This window comes from Schistocerca cancellata, chromosome 7 (assembly GCF_023864275.1).
Source record: "Schistocerca cancellata isolate TAMUIC-IGC-003103 chromosome 7, iqSchCanc2.1, whole genome shotgun sequence".
Classification (NCBI taxonomy): domain Eukaryota; kingdom Metazoa; phylum Arthropoda; class Insecta; order Orthoptera; family Acrididae; genus Schistocerca; species Schistocerca cancellata.
Genome location: NC_064632.1, coordinates 181,363,063 through 181,384,823, shown reverse-complemented (window position 1 = coordinate 181,384,823; position 21,761 = coordinate 181,363,063). Strand labels below are relative to the sequence as shown.

The following is a 21,761-nucleotide window of genomic DNA, read 5'->3' as shown; positions in this document are numbered from 1 at the left end:
GGCAGTCCAATACATCAGTCGTCATCAGCGGATACAGTGTATTATATGCTCGGATTCCCTCAGCTTTCCTCTCAACCTCCAAGCTCTTTATCCCGTCCACCCTCTGGTCCACCTGTTTCAGGACTGCCTTCACATGCTCCACTTGGGGGGGCATCTCTGTGGTATTCCTCTGGATCCCAGGGCATGTTGGTATCTGTAGACACAAGGCAGCAACATAGCGGCAAAGGCTGCTGTCTCTCTTCCTCGATCCACTGTTCGTATAGTTTCCTTTGCCAATATACGTAGCTCTTTTATGGAACACGAATTGGTCTGCACTTCAAGATAATAAATTACGTGACATAAAACCTCTTCCCTGTTCTTGGACCTCTTCCTCCCGGACTCGTCGTCAGGAGGAAGTAATTTTAACTTGACTCCGGATTGGGCACTGTCTTTTTAGCCATCGACGTCTTTTAAGCTGTGATCCTCCTCCACTTTGTCCCCACACAATTGTGGACGGTGAGACACCTTTTATTTCAGTGCCCCTATTTCAATCCGCTAAGGGCACGTTTACAGCTGTCGCCTGATATATCTTCCCAGTTAGCAGATTACGCGCGCTCAGCCGATCCCGTTCTTGAGTTTATCATAGTGAGATGTGAGATGACATCTGTCATTTGAAGCTCTTTTCGGGGCTAACAGCCCCCTTCAATAGCAATTTTATAAGATTTCCTTCCGTTTTTAGTTTCCCTCCTTCTTGAGTTTCGCTCCCAATGCTGCTGATTTAATTTTCGGTTTTTTACCCTTCACTAAGACACGGAATGGACGCTTATGACCGTAGCAGTTTTGCGCCCTAAAACCATAATCCAAAGAAGAAAAAATTTTTACAGGATATAATCTGCAGAAGCCTCTCTGGAATCAGGGAGTTCAGTGTGTTAGTGGGAGCCAGATCGTTTTTTGTCAACTTCCATCCCCTCTGTTCTGGATCTAAGTAGCACAGCATATACGATTGACAAGGTGTTTTCGTTGGGCTGCTTCGCAAAGTTGAGTTATCATAACCTCGAACAAATTTTCTACTCATATATTCTTTATGTACGAAAATGCGAAAACTGTGTTCGATGAATACTCGGTACGGACAGAAGACAACTAGGTCCATGGAGCGCTTGAAGAGCTCGACCAAACAGTAGCACCATCACATACCAACAGTTTCACAAATAAATTTTCTATCGACCACGAAATCAAGGATAAAGACAAAATGCATTGAAAGTGAAATCGTCTCCAAGCAGGCAGCTGCTGATGCAGACACTTTGATAGTGCGGACGACAGAATCTCTAGCTTCGCCTGACAAGTTTGACGCAATTGCGGACCAAGATGTTGACCTGATCATAATGATGGATCTCCAAACTTCTTCCCCCAATGTACATTTCCTCAAGTCAGCAAGAGGTACAGCCACTCAGCTCCACTACCATCCTGGAAGTGCAGTGTAGAAGTGTGTTGCCACGCACTTCGAATACGCAATGATCGGTTGCAAGTCTATACCCACGTTATTCAACCAAGGCAAGGTCAATTTTGTCAAGGCACTCTTCAAAAATCCGGCTTTGGATTCATATATTACTAAATTCACTTATCTTTCAACCCATCCAAAGGAAATAACAGCTGTCATAATGCCATAAGAAATTACTGATTTACCTTTACACTGGTAACCACCCAACCACAAGCTGAGGAATAAGCAGTATACGGTAGGTTGGTTGGTCGATTTCAGAGAGGGGACCAAACAGCAAAGTCATCGGTCCCATCGGATTAGGTAAGGATGGGGAAGGGAGGCGGCCGTAACCTTTCAGAGCAACCATCTTGGCATTTGCCTGAAGAGTTTTAGCGAAATTACGGAAAACCTAAGTGAGGATTGGAAGTGTTGTGCTCCAACATCGGCGACAATTTTGGTATAAAAGACGAAGACGAACTAGACAAATCCATTGCAAGTACCACTTTACCAGCAGCTGAAGAGACAGAACGTATCATTCACATAATATTTTACAGCATTAAGCATCTTTACTAATCATTTTTCTCTATAGTAACACTGATCATTCAGTTACAATTCTTTTCACGTGAAGAGCAGCAACAACTCGCTGTTCAGCCTGGACCTACCACAGCTGCAGACGCTTTGCTGGGACCTTCCATTGCCCAAGACCCTTCAACGTGACCTACTAGTGTCAATAAACATTGCTTGGGCCACCAACATCAAACAGAAAAGAGTACAAATAATACGCATATGACATGATTTACTGGTACATCGACTGTACATTACACAACTTACGTCTTTTGTTTATCTGTCTGTCACTAAATACCTTCTTTCTTTTCTAGAAATAGTCTACTCGAAGTGATGCAAAAATCCTGGGTTCGACATTCACTCATTTCATGGTACATGTACACTTGAAAGCAAAAAAAGTGGATCACTGCCGAATACAACCAACATAACGTAGATGTGTTACAGTTCCTCTACATACCAAAACCTGTGGGGTACAGTCGTTTGACTACACACAATGTGTACCGCAAGAGACTACTAGAGACCAAAGATTTTTATGGCAGTCAGTCTAAGCATCAACTAATATCGTCATACAAAACATGTTAGAAAACACGTTCTTAGCGATAAGATACCCCATAACACTCATAAACTAATTTTAATTACAACAAGTGACATTCCAAAAGTTCTGAGAAAACGGATTATTTTACATCGTACAGTAATCCTTAGTCAAAATTAAATACTTGAGACAATATATGGAGTTACAAAGCTGTACGGCAATTGGAAAAAAGTTTTTCGCTCTCGAAAAGGTTTTCCATCCACATGCAGAACGTCGCTCAACGGCGAGTGGCTCTGGAAACTGGATATTGGACGAACCAGTAAAAAAACGCGATTAATGGCAACAAGCACTCTACGGAAATTTCAACATTAACAGCGAATCACCAGTAATATCATTGTTCTCGAAACACATCAACAGTTACGTGTACACAAATTTGAACTTTAAGTGACATGACCAACGTCGTCATTCTGGACCTGAATTCAAACGCAGCACCTGTAGCCATTGCTAATTAAGCTAAGCTTTGTTTGTGCCTTATTGAGACCCGATCACTAGGCATAAAGAGACGTGAAGTATAGACGTTTGCACCAGTATCAGATATCAATTCAGATCCTGAAAATAAATGACGAAAATGTTTGTACTGAACTGGGAATCCTGTCATAAGAATTACCTTCCTGGGAACTACCCCCAACGACATTCAATATGGTGTCATTCACAAGGAACAAGGTATGCTCCTGTTTAAAATTGAAATGCCATCATGTAAAGCTTGTGAAAGGGATGCGAACGCAGCACCTAATCGGATTGTTAACGAAGTACGTAAAATCAGAAGTTAAATATCAAATGTTTTCACCAATAGCGAGATGTTGGAACCTTAAATGACGATAAAATTGTTTTTGCCTGACTGGGATTCGAACCCAGCATCTAGCGCCGTCGTTTTCTAGCCAGGAACAGACGATAAATAGCTATTGTTGGTTCACCAGTAGCGAGATGTGCGCATGTTTAGCTAGACATCAGGCGACGAAAAGTTCTGTTCTGAATGGAATTCAAACCCCGCACACGTGGTCATGAAGACACTTTAACTATCAAATTCTTTTCCAATAATAGCTAGAAGCGGCATGTTTGTACTTTCAATGATGTGATGAAAAATACTCTACTGGCTAGAAGTTGAATCCACAACATATCGCGCTCAGTCCGGAACCGCGCGACTGCTACGGTCGCAGGTTCGAATCCTGCCTCGGGCATGGATGTGTGTGATGTCCTTAGGTTAGTTAGGTTTAAGTAGTTCTAAGTTCTAGGGGACTGATGACCACAGATGTTAAGTCGATAGTGCTCATAGCCATCTGAACCATTTTTGAACCACAACATATCGTCGTTGGTGATCACAACGAACATAACGTCAAAACCAAATCCGTTTTCGCCAGTAGGATGGAGAGGAATGTTTGAACTTGATAAGATGTAAAGAAACGTTTGATCTTGTAATGCTGTGATAAAAAGCTCATCATGTGGCTGTGAGTTGAAACGAACACGTTACAGCTGACAACGCACGAAGAGACGTTGAAAATGCATCTATTTTTCACTAGTAGTTCGGAGTGCACATGCTAGGGCTTGAAATGAAATAATCAATATTTTATGTTGATCAGGATTCTAAACCAGATAGGTGTCTTTCGAGGAGGCCTAGAAGAGCTTACAATCTTGGGGAACACAGTGAAATCGAATTCGAATCCCAGTCCAGCACCACAATTTTCAACGTCTCAGTTTCAAATAAAGTAAGAGCCTTGTGAACTTACATGTCCATTGGTTCATTAAATGAAATACGTTTTCTAGTTTACGACGGCTTGCTGGTGACAGAGTCTCTGCCTTCCGGGGTTTCTCCATCTGTCACAACTCAAACGAATGCCGCTCTGCCCCAGTCGGCAGCGAAGGGATGTTATCTTTACTGCGATTATTGAACTACGAAGCTTACTGGCGTTCTGCACTTGGCGTTACTAGGGATGAAGGAGAGTTACTTGTGTGCACCTGACATGAGATGTGAACCTACACGTTTTACACATCAACACAGGATTAATCCACCAGACCACAGAACCCCCTGCCAAGCACATAATTATGAATTGCATTTAGATGTAGATGCAGATGGCAAGGGACGGGTAACAGGAAGGAGGGCGGGATCTGGGAATGGATAGAAGTGCAGAAATGCAAAATATAAGCGTGAAATGCTTGCAAAGTATTGCTTACTTAGATGTGTGCCACAGTTCGTTTTATCTTAGAACCGAGAGATAAGGAAGGACTGTTTTCAGAACAAAGAATGGGTTATAGGGAAGGGGAGATCAAAAAATACGGTTTCATAGGTGTTGGGAGGAATGATCGAGAGTAAAGACAGCAGCAATTAAAAGAGAAAATGTAGCGTCAATGGAAAAAGCTAGATTTGTTTATAAAGTTTTGGGGGAATGGAATAGAAGGGCACGTGCGGCGATAGTGTCAGAGAGAGTGTGTGTGAGAGAGAATAGAGGAGATATTAACATGAACATAATATGAAATCGTTTGCTTATTGTGTGGAGGACGGAGGGTGTATTCATGGATGGAGGGGAAGAGAGAGATGTATTTCAAATAACAAAAACTACTGTGACAGAGTCCATCTTCACTGATTAGTTTCTAAGTATCTAGAGAGCGTATAAATGAAATCAAAATAGAATATTTAACAAACTGTGTATTCAAAAGACACCCACTCAAAGGAAAACTAACCCACATTGTTCCCTTTCTGTTGTCATGCGATCTTCCACTAGCTCCCAACGAGGAAAAATGACGAAAAAGAAGACATAACACAACATTTTAAGAACTCCAAAATTTTACCTAGAATCCTTCATTATTTTGTACTTCTGTCATGCGTCTTGGCATACAGTGTAAAAGCCATTGGATGTAACAGCCTGAAGAAGCAACTTCCTCCCAGGTTTCCAGGACGCAGTCCCAAAGAGCGTCCGCAGTAGTTGGTTGGTTTTGTGGCCAGTTCTTTGTTAATGTTCTGGCGACCTCAGCCCACATGTTTTCCGTGGGATTCATATCAGCCGCCCATGGCGACCAGTCCATGACGTTGACGCCAATCGTGGAGAGCCGCTGCTGAACAAATGCAGACTTGTGAATGGGAAAATGGTCCTCTTGCAATGTGACGTCCCCTTCTGCGTACAGCATTCGCACTGACGGAAGCATCACATTTTCCAATATGTGGGCATACTGCACGCTGTCCAGAGTTCCTTCTATCCTGTGAAGAATTCCCGCTCCTCTCGCAGAAATCCAACCCCAGCAGGTAACAGATAGCCGGACACTTCTTCTCGTTGTGGTTACATATTTTCGTCGATGACGAGTCCCTTGCGGCCTGTAAACGATTCGTGGCCGTCGTTACTGGGGGAAACCACCTTCTCATCAGTGAAAATGACATTTTCCCACGTCACCCTCAGATGGAGCTCCGCAAATGCTAGCCAGTAGAAAACGTTATCTTCGCTGAGCTCTTGTTTCACGGCGGATCGTTGTGCATGCAGTCCAGCGTCCCTCAGCCTTCGGCGAATCGTGTCGCTGGAGCCGAGGAAGTTGGTCTCCCGTCGCAACTCCTTCGGGTTTAGAAAGGGATTTTCTCTGCTCCTAGACACTAGGTCCCTGTCTTCCTGCTGTGAGCTCACTCTCTTCCTGCCTGAGCCAGGACCCCTGTTGGTGGTGCCTCTTTCAAGGCAGATCCTCCACCATCTCGTTGCAGTGGTATGTGGTACGCCATACCGTCTGCCAGCTTCTCTGATGGAACATCCTCCTTCTTCAATGAGAGCGACACTCTATTTCGAATAGACGTCTCCCAGTGAGCCATTACGGCAGACAGCCTGATGTGTATTTCTGCTTGCCGCTCTTATACTGATGCCAGGAGAGGAGGTAAACATAGTTACGTCAAACGAAGCGGCAGAGGCAGAGGCATGCGGTGCAGCCGTGGTGGCTCGTCCCGGGCTGTTGGCCCACCAACGCCACCGCAAGCTCGCTCACTTCCGTCTCGCCTCGGCCAGCCTGGCTGGCCCGTAGCTCGCGAGCTGCGTCTAGTACAGATCCAAGCCGCAAAGCCACTATCACCCCTTGAAGGATCAAAAGTGACACCTAATCTACCCAAGTCTGTACTATAAACTAACGCAGCTACAGCTATTATGCTATAACATGTGCAGGCACACCTACAGTTGACGATTCATTCAAATATTTGACGAATAATACGTTCAAAAATATATTCATTTTAAACATAGCTACCACAAAATATTTCACCTAGCTAGCAATAGCATGACGCAGGGAACTATTCTTTCTTGTAAGCGCTCTGCATTAGATGTAGCCTTAAGAAAATGTGTATTCAACCACGACAACTAAGCGGAATATAAAAGCAAACAGGTTTGGCGGCAGCTTCTCCAAATAATAGTAAATACGTAGTATATAATATATGTTTTGTGCACTTAGAACATGTACTCAGTGTCTCTGAAAAAATACGTGCTGCACGACGGAAATTACTTACTTCTGAGGCACTTCATTTACATCTCTATGATACACGACTACTAGAGAACATTGCTCTTTACGGCAGTCAATCCACTTGTAAATTAACACCATGATATCGCAGATATTAGGCAACACGTTACTAGGGATGAGAAAGGTCTTCTGGTTTGCAAATAAACATGCTACTTCTAGCTACTACTGAATAAGAATTCCATTATTAACATGTCTTCATAACCATGTGTGCTGCGTTCGACTCTCAGTCAGCATAGACGTTTTCGTCGCCTTATTTCTAGTTAAACGTGCGCACATCTCGCTAATGGTGGACCAACATTGGACGTTTCTCGTCTGTTCTTGGTTAGACAACGACGGCGCTAGGCGCCGGGTTCGAATCCCAGTCAGGCAACACAACTTCAGTCGTCATTTAAGGTTCCAACCTCACTACTGGTGACAGACTGTGATATCTACATTCTGATTTTGCGTACTTATTCAACAATCCGATTAGGTGCTGGGTTCGCATCCTTGTCACCAGCATTACATGATGGCATTTCTATTTTAAACATGTGCATCCTTTGTTCCTTGACAATGTAACAGTATACAACGTATTACGAGGTTAATTACCAAGAAGGTAATTGTCATGTTAGTTGAATTTTGTTGCAGCTCGGTTTGGTCACAGAATTTAAAGCTGTCCTCTTAGATTTCTGCCTGACGACACACTTGGAAATCACCACACTCTCATAAATAAACAGCGAAATATTTGTGGTAAGTAAGAATACGGATTTTAGTGTTGTTTCAGTAGTACCAGTTTGAGCTGTCCTCTTATTTTTCTGACTAACCACACACTCGGAAACTTCCACACATTAGCAAATAAAGAGGAATATTTGTGACACGGAAGAATATGAATTTTATTGTTGCTTGTTTCAGTATCATCGCTTAGGTTTCCGATTAACCACACACACGGAAAACGCTAAATATTTACACTACTGGCCATTAAAATTGCTACTCCAAGAAGAAATGTTGATGATAAACGGGTATTCATTGGACAAATATATTATACAAGAACTGACATGTGATTACATTTTCACACAATTTGGGTGCATAGATCCTGAGAAATCAGTACCGAGAAACACCACCTCTGGCCGTAATAACGGCCTAGATACGCATGGTCATTGAGTCAAACAGAGCTTGGATGGCGTGTACAGGTACAGCAGCCCATGCAGCTTCAACACGATACCACAGTTCATCAAGAGTAGTGATTGGCGTATTGTGACGAGCCAGTTGCTCGGCCACCATTGACCAAACGTTTTCAATTGAGAGATCTGGAGAATGCACTGGCCAGGGCAGCAGTCGAACATTTTCTGGATCCAGAAAGGCCCGTACAGGACCTGCAACATGCGGTCGTGCATTATCCTGATGAAATGTAGGGTTTCGCAGGGATCGAATGAAGGGTAGAGCCATGTGTCGTAGCACATCTGAAATATAACGTCCACTGTTCAAAGTGTCACCAGTGCGAACAAAAAGTGACCGACACGTGTAACCAATGGCATCCCATACCATCACAACGGGTGATACGCCAGTATGGGGATGACGAATACACGCTTCCAATGTGCGTTCACCGCGATGTCGCCAAACACGGATGCGACCATCATGATGCTGTAAACAGAACCTCGATTCATCCGAAAAAATGAAGTTTTGCCTTTCATGCACCCAGGCTCGTCGGTGAGTACACCATCGCAGGCGCTCCTGTCTGTGATGCAGCGTCAAGGGTCACCGCAGCCATGGTCTACGAGCTGATAGTCCATCCGCTGCAAACGTCGTCGAACTGTTCGTGCAGATGGTTGTTGTCTTGCAAACGTCCCCATCTGTTGACTCTGGGATCGAGACGTCGCTGCACGATCCGTTACAGCCATGCGGATAAGATGCCTGTCATCTCGACTGCTAGTGATACGAGGCCGTTGGGATCCAGCACGGCGTTTCGTATTACCCTCCTGAACCCACCCATTCCATATAAGTCATTAGATCTCGACCAACGCGAGCAGCAATGTGGCGATACGATAAACCACAATTGCGATAGGCTACAATCCGACATTTATCAAAGTCGAAAACGTAATGACACGCATTTCTCCTCCTTACACGAGGTATCACAACAACGTTTCACCAGGCAACGCCGGTCAACTGCTGTTTGTGTATGATAAATCTGTTGGAATCTTTCCTCATGTCAGCACGTTGTATGTGTCGCCACCGGCGCCAACCTTGTGCGAATGCTCTAAAAAGCTAATCATTTGCATATCACAGCATCTTCTTCCTGTCGGTTAAGTGTCGCGTCTGTAGCACGTCATCTTCGTGGTGTATCAATTTTAATGGCCAGTAGTGTATTTTCTTCTTTTTTCTCTAATAAGACGTAATGTAAACATTACATATTGCAGAACATAAGCAGTGGGACTCAGTATGTGCCAGCGCACTCTACATTGTTGCCTGAGCCGTGGTAGGGGAACAAGGGGGAAACAAAATGGTAGTACGAAAATTTTTCCTTTAACAGGAACACAATCTTTCAAATCAGCTTTAGTTCTTTAAGCCAAGCAGCTGAGATTAGTGAAAACAACAAACACTTTTAATACAATGGCAAAGGGCAAGGTAGGAAGACAATGAAATTTAAATAACAAATCGCCACAAATATGGCTTCACAGGTAAGATTAAATTTATGATTGTTAAATTTTTTTCCTGACACCGCAGCAGTAGCCAAGATAAAATTAGCTCAGTTAACAAAATACAATTACACCAAAACTCATATACAAGTTAAAATTTACCACACACGGTGACAACCGCCAGCTTACAATAGTTCAAAACATTATTCAATCTCATCGGTGCGCAGATGTCATTACCTAGGGGAGTGTGTGAACCAACTTGAAGCAACTATAACATGGCATAGACCAAATTACAGATTCGGCAGTCTATACAGAGGAGTCGGCAAGAAACGGTAAACAAGTCAGGAAACGATCACCGTTGACCACATACACACTCGGGCACGGGCACGGAGGAGCCTACCTTAAGCCGGCAAGGGTGGCCGAGTGGTTCTACGCGCTACAGTGTGGAACCGTGCGAGCGCTGCGGTCGCTGGTTCGAATCCTGCCTCGTGCATGGATGTGTGTGATGTCCTTAGGTTAGTTAGGTTTAAGTAGTTCTAAGTTCTAGGGGACTGATGACCTCAGAAATTAAGTCCCATAGTGCTCAGAGCCATTTGAACCATTTGAGCCTACCCTAAGCCAGGGAGATAGGACAGACAGAGTGCAAAAATAAATAAATAAATAAATAAAATAAAACAATTCGTCACGGGACACACCGAACTACTGGACGAGAACTACCAAACTTCACTCACCTTAAACTTTAAGTACGACCCCAGGGCGACGAAACAGGAAATCGTACAGGCCAGCAAAAACCACAGACAAACACACAGAATGCCATAAATTTCAAAACATAATATAATCAATTATCCCCCAAAATCCCGAATCTTGGCACAAGCGAAATTACAGGCCACAGGATCCAAAGGCACTGTGCAGAAGAGTAAGAAGGGAAAAGGTTAAACAAAGTTCTGCAACGGCACAATAGAACGCCAAGAAAACACGCTAAGTAAGGTACATCACCCCATAGAATGCCGAGAAACACGAACACTCGGGTTTGTCCACGTTTCTGACACAATCATCACAACGAAGATCATCTTCTTCATCCGGACGTAGCACGCTGAAACACATAAACAGCACCAAACTTCTGAGGACGGAAAAGTACTCCCCTGTAAACTATATGCAGGAGCAGCACAGCCACAAGTTCCTGGCAAGGCGCGGTACAGGGAAATCCCCGCGAGAAAGATGATCCAGCACGAGTATCGTTACCCAGGCCTCAGCAAGCGCAGTCAGACAGGGACCGAGGAGGGAACCACCGCCCGACGCAAAAGGCAATACTCGCGCCGCTCGCGCCCAAACGTAACTGCCCTCGCACACGCCACCGGGCAGAGACGGCGCAACCCGCCACCAGGAGGCACTCCGCAACAGACAAAAAGACACCATTCGGAGGCCCAACGATCGAGAATCGATCGGGAATACCGCCGCCACGCCACAATCTCCCCTCCCTGAAGCTAAACACCGGGAGGGTGGTGGGGGGGGCAAGGGGGCTACCTCGTATCAGAAACACATTTGAGCTGGGAAAGGTGAACACGGGAGAGTCTCCCAGATGACACGTCCTTAACCTGAAAGGTAACCAGACCTAGTATCTTAATGATACGACAGGTCCCACTAAAACGCAAGTGGAACTCTCCCATTCCTTGTGACGACCCGGATTGGGGCTGGGTGCGGAGAAAAACCATGTCACCTATCTTAGCGTGGTAGGGGCGCCTGCCTCGGTTATATTTAGAGGCCTCCCTCTGATGAGCAGCGAGAATATTATTCTTGGCCCTCTGCCAGTTCTCCTGGAGATCGGCCGGAGTTACCTGGTCAGGCAATAACGCATTTATTCTCCACAAGTTGGATAACGGGAAATTCACCTGATAAGCAAACATCAAGCTATTAGGCGTGGTGCCGGTACATTCATGATTCGCTGAATTAAATGCCTGATTAATCCACCGCAAGGTGTTGTCCCACTTGCAGGGGGCACGCGCATGGTAAATACACAAAACAGACTTGAGATTACGATTCACTCTTTCGGTAAAGGAAGGCCGCGGGTTGTAAGGGGTGGTAGTAATATGTCTGATCCCCTGATTAAATCAAAAGGCCTTAAAATTACGTGATACGACCGCCGGAGCATTATCCGTGACCAAACTCTTGGGCAGACCAAACCACGACATTACCTGAGAAAGCTGCTGTATGGTAATCAAAGCGGTAACTCTGCGAGTGGGCAACAACCACCCAAAGTGGGAAAAGGCATCGACGGCAACAAATACATACTTATTACCCCTCCTGGAGCGTGGCAGGGGGCTGATAAAATCCACAAAGAGTCGATCCAGGGGATATTTTTCACGCACAGAATGCAACAAACCCCTACGCGAATCCGAATCAGGTTTAGCCTTCTTCCACTCATAACAATTGTTGACGTAAGCACGAACATCACGATACAAGCGAGGCTAATAAAACTTCTCGCATACCTTGGCAAGAGTTTTGTATATACGCAGATGCCCTCCCAACACAGAATCGTGAAGTGAAAATATTTAACCACCATAGGAACCAAGGCTCCAGGAAGTAAGGAAATATCCTTAAATCACGACCATCACGGTCCTGCTTACAAGGCATGCGGTCACGCAGAGTGAAACCGGGAACAGGCTGACCTTGCTCATAAATGCCCCTCCCCCCCCCCCCCCCCCCCAATGCGGATCTCTACTCTGCTCGCCGTCCAAATCACCAAACAGCCCGTGCATTTAAGTAAGGACAGCACAAATCCCGTAACTCGGTTGACACGGACTGGACTCTTGCTCAATAAACATGCAACTCAAGGCGTCTGCAATCTCATTATCAGCTCCCCTAATAATTCAGACTTGGAAGCGGAAAGCTGACAGCCGCACCGCCCACCTGACAATACGACCAGTCTTACGGGGGTGGGCCAACACCCAACTCACCACCGACCTGGTGAGCAGCAAGTAACACCAGCCCCGGCCAGCGACAGCGTGGAGGGACCGACCACCTGACGCAAAAGGCAATGCTCACGCCGCTCGCTCCCGAACTTGACTGCCCGCACACACGCCACTGGGCAGAGATGGCGCCACCCGCCGCCAGGAGGTGCCCTGCAATGGAGAAAGAAACACCACTTGGAGGACCAACGACCGAGAATCGATCGGGAATACCGCCGCCATGGCACATTGCCAAATTTATTCAAGGTGGCCGCGTTGACGTCATCCAAGATGGCGGCATGTAGACTTGCCAACAGCGCATTACGTCATCCAAGATGGCCGATTTTGGCGGGAAGATAGGCCAATTCTGCTATGTCCACTAATGTAACCCCAGAACAAATGGCGGGAATTTTGAATTTTGGAGGGAAATAGGTCAATTGGGCTACATCCACTAACCTAAGCCTCCAGAAGAAATTGGCGTCAAATTCAAATTCCAACAAGATAATGCATGCAAAACCATACTTGTCTTTATTTTATTCATTATTATTATCATTTAATAACATTCATTATCATTTGTTATTATTTATTATTACTTATATCATGCACTTGTGTATGCAGTCCAACTGTGTTAGTTCAATGAATTTTCATAGTCACTTATGCTTCCGCCGCTAAATTATTAAAATCTTGTCATTTGTTATAGGCCGACCGTGGTAGCCACGCGGTTCTAGGCGCTGCAGTCCGGAACCGCGTGACTGCTGCGGTCGCAGGTTCGAATCCTGCCTCGGGCATGGATGTGTGTGATGTCCTTAGGTTAGTTAGGTTTAAGTAGTTCGAAGTTCTAGGGGACTGATGACCTCAGATGTTGAGTCCCATAGTGCTCAGAGCCATTTGAACCATTTGTTATAGGCTAAGTCAAAAGGTGGGAAAAGGACTCTGTATTTCAGTCATTATGGTCATGCAGGTGTGTCCCAACTCACTTAGTACACATTATCGAGATGCTTACACCATGAACTGCATTTGATGTACGCGCGGCCGGCTGAGTCGCTCCGCTTTCTCGTAGGCCCCAAATAGGCAGCGACCAGTCCCCGGCTAACGCTGTCGCAGAGTCCCCCACACAACTCACCTTAAGTAAACATGTTTTGGCGAGCACTTAACGCAGGACATGATGGAACCTGTCCATGGCTATGTCACAACGGTCGGACGTTCGAACCAGCATGCGGTGAACAGAGAACGCACTCTCCCACTTTTGGCAGCAAAGTGGTTTTTCTGTACAGGTTTGAACAGGTCCATATTCACGTCAGACACCCGCCGATCGGTTAGAGTTCCACCACGTGTCTCAGTCGTGGACAAAAGAACCCGTTTCAACCAAAGTTGTTTTTTGGGACACTGCAATCTTCCCTGACGTCACACAATGGTCCGAGATGTTTGCTACAAGCTCCACAGTTAAGTTCTATCATGTGACCCATTAAGAGCTATTCTTTATTATTATTAATTATTATTCATTATCATTTATTATTATTATTCATTATCACTCATTATCATTTATCATTTTAATTATCATTTATTATTATTATTATTATGCAACCGAGAACGCCGTGCTACACATTTGGCGCCAAAGTTTGCTCAACAGTTGAACCCGCCATGACTGTACAAGAGCATGTTTGGTCGCCACGAGACCCCTCGCTAAGTTAGTTGGCTCTATCTCTCGCGCGCATTATAACCAGACACATGCCCCGCCGACGTCGGACTGCTTACGCCACACACCCTCGATCGCCCCCTCCATACACGCGATGGACATAGTCTTCTGTAAATATGCTAAAACCCGCATCGCCCATCTAACCTATCAATTACCTAAGTACTTAATTCGATTTCAATTTTAATCATATTAAATAATTCAATTTACAATTTCATATATGTATGCAAAGGTGTTCAACTACCTACCTTCAACTACTTTTAGAGGACCAGACCGCCACCTATTCCTAGGAACCCTCGCCGACTTTGAATTCTGTCAGTAAAGAAACCTCACTTGCGCTCTTGCTACCAACCTAAAAAAATAGCGCGTAAAGAAAGCACACTTGTACTAACCTCATCCACCCGACCACCACTTCCTCCTAGGATCAGGCGCCAAGTGTGAAATCTGCCATTAAACAAAGCTCACTTTCTTCTTCGCTACCAACGTAAGAAAATTGCTGAAAACGAAGCGTACCACCACCACCACTTCCTTGGGGGCCGGTGGTAAAAGAACTCAGCCTGCACTAGGCTGATAGAGGGAAGAAGGAGTGTACTTTATTTATTTGGGAGCAATTTATTTAGAGATGGAGTATATGTATCACAGAACACACGCTCTGATATGCCCCCCCCCCCCCCCCCCACAGCATACAGACCTACAAACTACTCCTACATAACTTAAGCATAAGGCTCTACACACACCCTTGCTAATTGTAAACCGTCAAAAAAGTCACAGCACAGCCCACAGACATGTGAAGCACACCTAAATAATTCCAAACATTTACATCCATAGAACCAGACTACTCTTAATTTATCTAAATAATAATTCATCTAAAATAACCTGCTCGCTAATGGTCAACTTTTCCAAATCATATACCTGTCTTTATTTAAACAACTAGAGATAGACAGCACCACCACCCTCTGTATTCGCCACTCAATCCACGGTCGAGCTGACTTAGTACGCAGAACCATCGACACAGGATACCCCCCCCCCCTTACATCAGAATATGTGAATAGTTTCACATATCTTTTTGAAACGTTTGCATGTCATAGGTTTCTATATGTATGGCTGACCTAAGGCAGGTTCTGAACTGCCGTAGTGCACTACACTGGACAACCAACCACACCCATCAACAAACAATGACAAAAATTAGAGATAGTATGCATACTGTTTCGACGAAAAGGTGTGATGATCTCCACACATTAAAGTTGTTTTAAACCTGCCTTTACGCATTTACTCAGAAATTTGTGTGTGTGAGGGAAAACAATTACGTCACCCGTTTTGTACACATAAAACAATTCCATGCACACAAACCTGTGTGCATTTCGCTCGGCCACACCGGCCGGCCCAGGCTGTAGTATTTCACGATCATGAAGAGGTACTATTCACATTCAAACAATGGTACTTCAGTTTTTCATTTAAGTCTGTCTCTAGCAAAAATAATAAACTGTCGATATCCGAGTTCCCACCGGATCGCTGACTGGCAGACACTTGCCCTCGCCTGACTCACGGTGTATTCAAATTTGAGGGGCAGCTGTCGATCGATTTGGTGTTGTTAAAACATTATTGTTGGCTTAACACGAATATCACCTGTCATCATTGTTAATGTCATTCCGATATCTGATTTTCATTCAGTGTGAATAAGTAGCGTATAGTTCAATTTTTCGTCTTCGTCCATGTTTATGAATACTGCGTTCACTTAATAGTGAGATTCTTGTCTGGACCAAAATTCTGAAACGATCAATTGCGTGGGAACGGGAGAACTCATGTGACTATATAAAAAGAGGTACTAAAGATTAATTCAGTGCGATATTAAAGAGGTACAATATACTACTTTGGTCCCGGATGGATATTATGATCTATGTAGAAAAACAAAAAACAGTAGATATGTTAAGGTTCATCTTGTTTTCTCATATTTTTTATCTTTACTTTTTATAGCGTTGAATAGAGTGGAGCACACTGGTGTATGTCCGTTCATTATTTAATAATAATGAGCAGAAATCGGTGTACAAAATTATTATTCTGCAATGGCACATTTACTGAAGAGAAGGCGAAGGAATTTAGTGGTTCTTCTAGGCTGTAAAAGGAGGTGAATGAAACCGGATTTTATGCCTGGTCTGGAAGGTGCAAAATGGCCGCTTGTACGGTACGTACAAATCAAGCGAATATAATAATCACCATTTAGAAGAGGTTGCATTCATTAACTTTCAGATTTCTCTGTCAAAACAAAACAGTTTTTTCCAGGTGATCTCTTCACGGACGTCTTCTGCCTCCTGGATACTAATTAAAGCGAGACAGTTTTTTTAAATCGTAAAACTAACATAACCACGGAATACGGCACTAGGAAATAACTTGTTCGTACCTCTCTCGCCAAAGTAAATTTCTTTTGGGTGCCGCGACTACCGATTCCATCGAGGCTCGGGTCGACGGCAACTCAATTGCAACCTCTTGCAGGATGAAATTTTAGAATGTGGGATTACCTCACTATGGGTGCCCGTCACAGACCCAAGTACGGGACAACGGTTGAGGGGTGGAGAAACTCATGCCAAGGAGAAACTCATTAACTGCGTCAAATATCCTCTTAGAACCCGAGTATGTGGGAGAAAGAAATCAAAGAATTCTACTTCCTCACCTTACGAGAGATGTACAAAGACGAAAATCAGCTGCTAAATAACATAACGCAGATACGGCGCATACAAGCCAAAATAACATTCTTTATGGGGGCAATCCTTCGCCAGCCACCAGATCCGTGCCATTGACTTCACTAACTCTCCCCAAAAAATGGTATCTGTCTACCACATTGTGAGACAGGTGCATATGGTGCATAGGAAATATATAGGCTAGTTACGAGGATAAGTCCTCTTACACGCAATAACGGGGTATTAAAACCTATGTTCCCAACTACATTGCTGCATTTTAGAACAGCTCAGGTCTACCACACGAGAATGTGGTGGAATGATATCAAACTGGACCCCCGCCATACAAGACCACGGCAGATCGAATGAGGACCTGTTCGCTCCTTTCGCAATGAAGAACTTAGCGACGCACTCAAGTCCGCGCAGTGAAACCAATCTCCGTGTATGGACATGTTACTTGTCGAGTTTTACATCAGATACTTGCACATAATATACTATGGGCTTACCGAGATGGTCAGTGAAATACTTCATGGAAGTTGTCTAACCCTTGCTTTCACCGAGGGACCCGCTATGTTAACATGTAAAACAACCAAGGACGAAAATGTTCAAAGAGCACCGGCTCATTACTTTGCTGAATGCAGATTTCAAAGCACCGCTACGGCCCAGTAAATCGAAATCTTAGTATCATATCAAGCGAGTGTGATCCGATGCCGATCAATGTCAAATATAGCGTTGTACAAGGATCTTGTACACACCTGGACGACAAACACTCTCATGTCTATAGCTTTCGTCGACATTGATAGAATTGATTACGCCTACCTCACCAAAGTAATGAAAACTATGGGCTTCAGCGACGACGGGGAACGCTCCATTCGCAATATGAATAAACTGAAGAGCCAAAGAAACTGGCTCACCTGCCTAATATCGTGTAGGGCCCCCGCGGGCAAGCAGAAGTGCTGCAACACAATGTGGCATGGACTCGACTAATGCCTGAGGTGGTGCTGGAGGGAACTGACACCATGAACCCTGTTGGGCTGTTCATAAATCCGTAAGAGTACGAGGAGTGGAGGTCTCTTCTGAACACTACGTTGCAAGGCTCCCCAGATATTCTCAATAATGTTAATGTCTGGGGAGTTTGGTGACCAGCAGAAGTGCTTAAACTCAGAAGAGTGTTCCTGGAGGCCCTCTGTAGCAATTCTGGACGTCTGGGGTATCGCATTGTCCTGGTGGAATTGCCCAAGTCCGTCAGAATGGAAAATGGACATAAATGGATGCAAATGATCAGGCATGATGCTTACGTACGTGTCACCTGTCAGAGCCGTATCTACACATATCAGAGGTCCCATATCACCCCAACTGCACACGCCCTACAGCATTACAGAGGCGTCACCAACGAGAACAGTACCCTGCTGACGTGCAGGGTCCATGGATTCATGAGGTTGTCTCGATACACGTACACGTCGCTCCGCTCGATACAATTAGAAACGAGACTCGTCCGACGAGGCAACATGTTTCCAGCCATCAGCTGTCCAACGGCGGTGTTGACGGTCCCAGGCAAGGCCTGAAGCTTTGTGTCGCGCAGTCATCAAGGCTACACTAGTGGGCCTTGAGCTCCGAAAGCCCATACCGATGACGATTCTCTTCAGTCGTCGTTGGTCCCGTTCTTGCAGGATCTCTTCCGGCAACAGCGATGTCGGAGATTTGATGTGCGACTGGATTCCTCATATTTACGGTACACTCGTGAAATGGTCGTACGGGAATATCCCCACTTCGTCGCTAACTCGGCGATGCTGTGTTCTATCGCTCGTGCGCCGACAGTAACACCAGGTTCAAGCTCCTTAAATCATAATAACCTGCCATTGTAGCAGCAGTAACCGTTTCAACAACTGCGCCAGACTCTGGCTGCCTTATACACACGTTGTCGATCCTAGGGCCGTATTCTGCCTGTTTACATATCTTCGTATTTGAATACGCATGCCTATACCAGTTTTTTATTTTTGGTGCTTCAGTGTAAAACAAGGTTATCCTCTCTCAACGACGATCCACGCAATGCTCACAGAGTCATTGTTGCGCAAACTACATCACAGCATTCCTGGATTCCAATTTTATGGCATCAAACGTGTGATCCAAGCATATTTAGACGCTGTACGCGTGCTGCTCAATAATTTTCGAGATCTCGAAGAAGATTACCAAAGCGAGAGTGGCACACTTTTACAAACCAATAAATTTGTCATCCTTACATTCGGTCATGTTGAAACTAGTAGAGGAGGCGCTCGGCTGACCAGTATACCCACAAGGAAACAACTTGGTATGTACCTCACGGCATGACCTCAGGATATCTACAACAAAAGCAACATTGAGGGAACGGGAACCTAGATCGTTTGCAGAAGACGAGTTTTTTACTGCTGCCTGTTACAAACTTCATAGTCTTGCCACTTGGAGAGAAAATATCCTGCTTCCGATTGGACGCTAGTTTAGAGTAACATTCATAACACAAGGCTACCAACAGATGTCCGATGTAAATGGTACGACGTTGTTACTGAAACTGTACCCACGCAACAGATACGACATAGAGTTGACCTTGTACAGAGTAAGTACTGTGAACAGAGCTACGTAATCGCTACGTCTGAAAACGTATTTCTGTGCAAGGACCAAGTGCATTTAGACAATGTTCTACTTGCGAACCCTATAATTTTGTTGCTGCTCAAGGCACGTGGATCACCTATTTGAAAGAATGTGGCACCTAAAGCTGTTTCTAAAGCGTCCTTTGCAATGCAAATGCTTCGCGGCATTCTTGGGTCCATTTCCTGGTAATGTTCTTTCGCAATAGTTGTAGTAAACAGTCTTGGCTAATTATTTGGCCATGTAGAAATCGACGGAAGATTGAAGCAAGCCCCAAAAAAGACTTTAATTCTTTTTTACTCCGGGGGTGCGGGCACTTTTTGATATCATTCGTCTTCTTGGGGTCGAGAATAATTCCGTTCGGCATAATTATGTGTCCGAGAAACTTTATTTGATTTTTGGCGAATTCTGACTTTCTTCAGATTCACTGTCACTCCGTACTCTGAGAATTTCATTAATACTTTCTCTAACAAATCGAGATGTTCCTCCCACGTCGTAGTCGCCATCAAAAGGTCGTCTATATAGAAAGTAAATTTGTCAAGGAGATCTCGTCCTAGTACGGTATCTAATACGCAAATAAACACTCCTCCGCTGATGTTTAAGTCTAATGCCGTAGCCGTGAATAGATAGCTTCTCCCACGAAAGATAAAACCAGTGAACTTTCGAGATTCAGGTGATATTCTCGTCTGCCAGTAGGAACTCCTCATATCCAGGGATGTCAAAAAGCGGGCACCATTAAACTTCTGAATAAGTTCTTCTAAATTCTCGGGTCTCGTTTGTACTGGAATAAGAATTTTGTTAATTTCCCTAGCGTTAAGAACTAGTCTTGCATAACCATTCGATTTTATGACAGCCAAGAGAGGGCTTAAATATTGAGAATTAGATGGTTCTATTATTGAAATGCTGATTAAATGGACACCCTAGCTGCAAGCAGGCGTTGATATACTTCATTGGGGACATGTTGAAAATGTGTGTCCCGACCGGGACTCGAACCCGGGATCTCCTGCTTACATGGCAGACGCTCTATCCATCTGAGCCACCGAGGGCACAGGGGCTTATCCCTTGCACGCTCCCCGTGAGACTCACATTCCCAAAATGTCCACACCACTTCATTCGTAGGGCGCCTACTACATGTTTGCCCATCATACTCATTACTCGTGGCAGATTAATCTAGCAAGTCCCGTAAGAGTTCGGGCATAGCGTGTACGTTCGCACGAGAAGGTCAATGGCCGTGTAGACATACTTAAACTACATATAACGGTAGTATCTGTTCCCGAAAGAACAGTTACCGTTGATGACCATGCAGCTTTGCTAGAAATGAAATGCTAATTAACTGGACACCCAAGCTGCAAACAGGCGTTGATATACTTTATTGAGGACATGTTGAAAATGTATGAAATGGGAGAACGAACATCGTGTAAACACGAAAATGAGGGAAAAGCTGGAATGGTTCACCGAAGTAATTTAGAAACAACGGCAGATAGTAAAGGATTTTAATATAAAATGGAAGAAAATTATGACATAATGTAAATGTGACTTGCAAGCAAAAACAAAATAAATATGCTCACTGTATCTATGAAGGATAAACCAGTTCAACATTGAGGAGAACTCACAACAGATTCGTAGTATGTATCGCATGATAGTGAAGTCTGTATTCAACAATGAACAAATGGAGTGTAGTAAGTGTGCACCAGTGCTAAGATGTATTAATAATGATAATATCTCATATTAAATTAAAGTTGGAAATCATTCTCTATATATCTGTAGATGAAAGCTGGAAGAGATTACATTACCACATGCAACGTGTTGATAAACATGAAATGTCAAGGATACAATGCTGACCATAGAAAATCGAAAGACGCACTGTTGAGAAACAGAGAAGACCATATCAGCTGAACTATTAAATAACCCGGTAGTATTAGCGGCCTGTTTAAAATCTGGAATCGCCCCATCGATGAGCAGCAGTAGCGGGATCGTCGAACGACGAATAGCCGAAGAAGATGGCCGGGCTGTCTAGCAGGCTGAACAGCTCGGTGGCAGCCGCTGCCTCGTCATTTTTCCATCGAAACTGGCTTCAATCCCTGCTTTATGCAGTCAGTTAAAGAAAGGTTTCTCAACTAATAGTGTTGTGAAGT

At 44.5% G+C, this 21,761-nt stretch overlaps 1 non-coding gene across 1 annotated transcript; it reads right to left on the bottom strand.

The window, feature by feature from the left end:
- Positions 1-20,598: 20,598 nt before the first annotated feature.
- On the bottom strand, positions 20,599-20,673 carry Trnat-ugu (transfer RNA threonine (anticodon UGU)). The gene has a single exon. It is a non-coding gene; the product is annotated as a tRNA-Thr (tRNA).
- Positions 20,674-21,761: the final 1,088 nt, after the last annotated feature.